A 7,114-nucleotide genomic window follows, 5' to 3' on the forward strand; every position below is an offset into this window, starting at 1 on the left:
ACCGGTCTCGCCTTCGCCTTAGCCGGTCAGCCGGCGTGCGGCACGTGACTGCAAACCGGGCGGAAGTGAGCCCCCCTCCGGACCCAGCCTAGCTTATTTCGCTCGTGTTTCTCCGCCATCTTTGGTACTGGCCCCGCTTCTTCCTCCCGATTGGTTGTTGGAGGAACCGGATGGACGTAGAGGCCGTCTCGCGGGTACAATCGCTGGAGTTTCTCTGGGTGTCCACAATGATTGTGTAGTTCACAGTGGGTGGCCGTGTTAGTCTGTCTGCAGTAGTAGAAAAGCGCAAGAGTCCAGTGGCACCTTACAGACTAACCGTTTTTTGTTGGTGTATTTTTTTATGATTTGTTCTTTTACTTTAATGTATTTGTTTGTTTATTTTTCTTTTTTTAATGTTTGTTAAAAACTTTAATAAAAATTTATTTAAAAAAAAGACTAACAGTTTAAAGAGGTGTTTGTATTTTATAGATATACCCTCATACACAGTGGGTCGCCGTGTTAGTCTGTCTGCAGTAGTAGAAAAGGGCAAGAGTCCAGTAGCACCTTACAGACTAACAGTTTTTTGTTGGTGTTTTTTTTTATGATTTGTTCTTTAATGTATTTGTTTGTTTATTTTTCTTTTTTTAATGTTTGTTAAAAACTTTAATAAAAATTTATTTTAAAAAAAAGACTAACAGTTGAAAGAGGCGTTTGTATTTTATAGATATACCCTCATACACAGTGGGTCGCCGTGTTAGTCTGTCTGCAGTAGTAGAAAAGAGCAAGAGTCCAGTAGCACCTTAAATACTAACAAAAATATTTTTCTGGCAGGGTATGAGCTTTCCTGAGCCATAGCTCACTTCTTCAGATACAGGTATATGAAGAAGTGAGCTGTGGCTCACGAAAGCTCATACCCTGCCAGAAAATATTTTTGTTAGAGTTTAAGGTGCTACTGGACTCTTGCTCTTTTCTACAAAAGGATTGTGTATGTTTGCAATTGCGCACGTGGAGCCGAATCTCTTAACTTAAACCTACAAACTTGATTTCGGTGTCTTTCTGTAATAATGTGCTTATTACAAAGCCGTGGCGGTTGGTCTCCCTTGGGAAATTCCTGGATGTTTGGGGGCAGAGTTGGGGCATTTGGGGAGCGGGGGGGGGGGGAACCTCCGAGGAAGCCATTTTCTTCAGGGGAACTGACCTTTGTAGTCGAGATCAGCCAAAGTTTTCAAAAACACGGAACGAGGTTTTTCAAAATAGTCTGGTAAAATTTTTTTTAAAAAGGTTTGCACATTCCATAACGCACTAATATCCCAGTAGTGGAGAAGAAGTGCTCCCGGATTTAGGTGGGACTTCAGTCAGTGCGTGGTTTAGCCAACATACATTCTGTGTGGGTCATGGACTGTGTGGCGCCCTGAAAGCTTTTAAAAGATGGCATTTTCTCCAGGTGAGCTGATCTCTATTGGCTGGAGATCATTTGTAATAGCGGGAGATCTCCAGCTACTACCTGGAGGTTGGCAACCCTTGGAGAATTGCCACTCCACGTGCCCACCTCCTTCACCAGCTCATGTCTTGGAGTTTTGTGGGAGGCGACTGGCAATGAGTGGCGTAAACGTAAACATCGATGCTGGCACCCCCTGCCAATTTGGAAATGACAGCTTGAGTCACTTTGTGTGTTGAATCGGCCTGAATGCATAGTAGTTCTTGAGTAGACGCATAGAGTTCTGGAACAAAGAGTTTATAAATATGTCACAAACCACCAAATCAGGCGACTTTGGAGTGGTTTGCTAAGAAATTGGCTAAGAAAATGGAAAGAACTGCACTGTGTCAGTTTATGGTACCTGTATAGCCCAAACAATTGTAGGAGTCTGGCGTTTGCAGTCTCACAACTATTGCATGAAGCCACATCTTGGGTGTGTGTAGTCAAAACATATGTGTTGTGTGTTAAAGCCTGCTTGTGGGCAAATCAGTCAGGAAACCACAAACCTTTATTGAGTTTTGCTTTGATATCAAGTTTCTTCTTTTAAGGTTTGTTAAGGAGAATTCTATAGCTGGTAGCATCAGCAACTTCTGATGTAGATCAAATAAGGAAACTTCCTAAAATGGCATAATGCACCCTCACTTCCTTTTCTATCAGTAGTCATATGAGAGGAAACATCTGGCTTCAAAAGGAAACCAAGTGATTCCACTCAATTTTCCTTTTCAGGGCTGGAATGTTGCTGAGTAAGGCTGTGCATGGGAGGAAGTCTTCCGGGGAGCTGATCTCATTAGTCTGGAGATCAGTTGTAATTCCGGGAGATCTCCGGGTTATATTCTGTAATCAATGTTGATGCGTTTTGTACTTTAGATAATTCTGAAGTTAGCAATAAAATGAATTTAACTGATTCAATTAGATTGCCTCACTGCTTTAGGTGGCTAATCTGAAAAGGAAACATACCTTTTAGTGAGGCATAAATCCTATAGATTTAGTCACTGATAACAGTAATTGAGCTTCTTCAGGACAATTTAAACCTTTCCAGAGGACTCTGTTCATCTTCCTTATATTTTAAAGATGTACATTTGAACTGCTGATGTGAAGAAAATTTAATTGTGGGCAGATATTTATTTATTAAAACATTTATGTCCCTCCTACCTTTTCTTTTGGTTCAAGGCGGCTTACAATAATATAAATTTTGATTTTTAAATAATTGTTAATTGGTTAAGTATCTGGTGATGGATTTGAAATTATGTCTCCTGTAATCATTTAACCACAACGTCTTTGCATAATTGCCAAAGATCTTGCAAGGATATTAATTTTGTTTTCAGAACTGCTTACCTTCTAACCACTAGGTAATAGTATCCAATTTGGCTTCCATGGTCGCTTTACCTAGTGTATCATCTAAAATGGATCTCTATCTTTATTAAAATAAGGATTGCCTTTCCCCCCTGCTCTTTGCCTTAGAAGGGATCTGTGAACAATTTAGAACCATAGAACAATTAGGTGCTGGAGAAGCATCTGATTAGCTGTTTTTATATTCTCAAATGGATAATGTCCTTTTTCTTTTGCTTCTTTGTCCCACTAGCCTTTGTTGTAACTTGAAACCTTTTTTCCCCTTCCACTGTCATCTAATCTGACTGTATCTTCAACACAGTCTGAATTCCATTTTAAGATTTTACAAGCTGCAGAATGGATCCTTCTACATTATGACCTGAAACTTACATTATTATACCCACACATTCCATTTAATACTGAACTGAAGAGTTCGGGAGAACTTGAAAGCATGCTTACTGTTCTGTGATATTTTGGTCGACCGTGACTAGTGTTGCCAGCTTGCCTGGAGAAAAAAAGACCTGTCCCTTTAATAGAGGCTTAATGTGTGGAAATGGGCAGTAGAAGGTTTTCATGGCATGGAGGTAAGCAACATTCCATTAAGGGATAGGACATTTTTCTCCAGGACTGATGGCAACCCAAATCACGACTATTACATTTTTCTGTGGACAACCATGGCTACCTACTGGCACATATACTACACAAAAACAGGCCACAGGAGAATAAAAGTGTGGTAAAAGATACAGAATTCAAGAAGGGATTGTACAGAAGGTAGGGTTGTTGTGCATGTTTACTAAAATATACAACCAGAATTTGACAGAGATGACATGGGGTGGACAAAAGTCCTTTAGAGCAGATCCACTAGCTTAGCACATAACATTGCTAAATCATGCACATGGTTAAAACTGGCTAAGTCAAAAGCCCCTTATTATACGTTTCCAGTTGTCTGGATTTATTTGGTCCACTTCAGATACCTCAGGGGCATTTGCGATGACAGTTTTTGCCACCCAGGAATCTACGATGAGAAAATAGCAGTAATATAGATTAAGTCCCTCTTGTGAGGATTGGTGAGAAGCAAAGCAATTATGATTCTAGCTGCTACATATAGGAGCAGGAAGCTAGGAGCCACATGTAGAGTGTTCTGGAAGAAGGGTGAGGTACAAGAAAGTGAAAATATTTTGTTTTGAATAGTGGTTTTGAAAGCTTTGTAAGCCATTCTGTCTGCCTGGAAATGCTCTACATAAATAATAAATATATCAGTCAAAGGCAGGCTAAAACAGGGGTGAGCTGGCATCAGATTTGTGTGGTCTTCTGTGTCGTAATCCTACACTCCTAACTATCCACTGACTTGTTTTAAAGTTGTAATGCACATATGGATCTCTTTTTTCACACAGTAATTGTCTTTTTTAATTTAAAGTTTAGACACATACACACGTGTATGTATGTATTTATGTATGTATGTATGTATGTATATATACACCTTTTCCTCCCATCCACCCACCCGCTTTCTTAGACCTAAACAAAAGGAAGGGGGAAAGGAGTGGGACTCTTAACAAATCTCACCAATAGAGGGTAGTAGTGTCCCAGAAGGAAACAAAAGGCTGCTGTCCATTGAACACAAGACTTACTTCAGAGTACACCCACTTAGTATTGCTCCCTAAGTAATGTAGTGCAATGGAACTTGTACAGAAATCATGAGAGACAGTGCTTTTTGGTAATTTTTATGTTTGCTTATTTTGTGAATGCCATGGTTGAGTCTGTTGCAGGCAATGAAGCTATTTAGAGCTTTTACAGGAGGATCTTAGCAAAGGAAACACACTCTTAATACTGTTCCACAAAATATAATATATGCAACATTAAGAGAAAATATTAAATGTACAAATGTGTACTAGGAAGCTGACATTTCAGTCTGGCTTTTATCCTACAAACACAGCAGGATGGGGTTAAATTGCCCCTTCCTCCACTCTCGCATCCTCACTGAAGCCTCTTGTTTTTTCCAAGGGTCAAAATGGATTGCTGGTGTGTGTGTGTGTTGGGGGGGGGGGAATGTCAAAATCAGCATGCCTTCTGTAGGCTCTTTAGAGGATACAAACCATCACTTGGATGTGTACTTTCAATATAATTTTCTTCCAAGGAAAGGTGTTTCATAGCATAAGACTCCAAGACAGCAGGGCCTCAGCCATTTATTTAAGTAGAACTGTTAAGAGTTGAGGCCAGTAGCACCTTAGAGACCAATAAGAATTCCCTGACTAGCAAATGCGTTTAGGACTATGGTGCAAGTCAGCTGGATTACTGAAATTGGACACCAAAATCCTAAATACATATATCCTGATCCAGCAAAGGAAATCTGCACGGTAGCAGGCTTTTGTATGTGGTTTCCTTGCTCATTTGGAAATTTCACATGCAGATTGAGAGCAGGTGCACGTCTAGACACAAGTTATGCAATGCAATGCCTATCCATGCTGAAGAGTGTTGACGTGCATTTGCAACTATCCTGAAATTCAAATAGGTATGAACTTTCCAATTTGCTGTCTCAGTCTACCACTCATCTAGAAATCTACAGCGTGAAATCAACACACCTGTTTGGAAACATGTTTATGCAGACAATGTGGCTAGGTGCAGTTTGTATTTGTTTGTTACAGCCTTTATAATCTGCCTTTCCCCTGAGCCAGGCTCAAGGTAATTGGATGAGCATACATATAAAGCATACCCAAGCAATGTATAACATTGCCACAGAACCAGGATGCAACTGAATTCTGTCAGTAAAGCAACCCATCTGTGACAGGCATTTTCTGCCAGCTGAGGAAAATAAAGGAATAAAAAATGCCTTAGTTAGTGTTATTCTTTGGGTATTTAATTATTGCTCCTATAAATTTTGCCACAGACAGAGTAACAGAATCATTTGTATCTGATAGCAGCCACCTGCGCCCTTGAACTGCAAGGTGCCTCGTTGGACCTTTCCATATTTATAAATAAAGGATTAATTAGACTGGCCCTCAGTTCATTAAATATAGGACACTCCATATGTTCAATAGTTTCAACTTTATCATGTGAGCATCTACATGTTCCTTTTGAGTATGGCACTTTTTATATCTGCCCTCCAAAAGCGCCAAAGGAAGGGCATTCATTCTTGCCAAAGTAAAAGCTCTTTTGAGTTTTAGTATTGTAAGGCAATAGAAATATTTTGGCAGTTGCATCGGAATGGCAGTATCCAAAAAGGAAGCTGAGCATACCCTATGAGCCCTAACAAATGTACTGTTGAAGTCCAGTTACATTCCTTGCATTTTGATTAGCCTAATTATTTCTTAGGTCTCTTTAGTCTTTATCATGTCATTTTCTGTGCCAATAAATAATCCCATTGGCTTATGTGAGCATCTGCCTGCACAAGTCCAATTAAATTAGGCCTCCCCACAGATTTTAAAATCTTGACTTTCCCAAAGAATGCTTTTATCCATGCCTTAGCCTCCATTGATGAGTCATCCAATTCTGCTCTCAGTGCTATGCCCGAGACACATCTAGGAGTAGCCAGTAAGTGTCGGAAAAAGTTATGAATACAGTCCATCCTTTCAGAGACAGCACCAATCCAAATTTCCGCACCATACAAAAACTGTTTTGAGACTTTGGCATTATATACCTTTAAAGCCAAGGGGACAAATTTGCCTCCTTCTGTATAAAAGTATATTACAATTGTTCTACCTACTGTCAAAGCATTAGTCCCCACCAGGTCCATATGTGATTTCCATGTGAGGGATGCATCAAAATGGATCCCCAAATATTTGAATTGAGTAACCCATTCCATAGATTGACCTGCTATATGCCATCTGAAGATTTTCCTTCTTTTCCTTTTACTAAATATCAGAAGCTTAGATTTTGCTATATTCATAGACCGTCCTTCACAGTTACAGTAATCCTCAAAATTTTTAATCAGTTTACGGAGCCCCACAACTGATCTGGACATCAATACAGCATCATCTCCATATAAAAGAATTGGGATTTCGCAATTGGACAAATACGGAAGATGGAAATCATTCCTCAAAAGCCAAGGTTTAAGATCATTAATGTATAAATTAAACAACAGGGGTGCAAGAATACATCCCTGTTTAACACCCTTGTCTAGGGAAAGTACCCCAGATAACTGGCCCAACTCCCCACACCTGACCCGAGCAGTTGGACAGCTATAAAGCTGTTGTATTAGATAAAGGAGGCGAGAATCAATGCCATATTTCTTTAGCTTTTCCCATAATCGGGGTCTAGAGATGGAAAGGTCTCTTTCTAGGGTTGCCAACCTCCAGGTACTAAGATAATAATTCACCTGTACTGTACAGTAAA

Source organism: Euleptes europaea, chromosome 10, assembly GCF_029931775.1.
Source record: "Euleptes europaea isolate rEulEur1 chromosome 10, rEulEur1.hap1, whole genome shotgun sequence".
NCBI lineage: Eukaryota > Metazoa > Chordata > Lepidosauria > Squamata > Sphaerodactylidae > Euleptes > Euleptes europaea.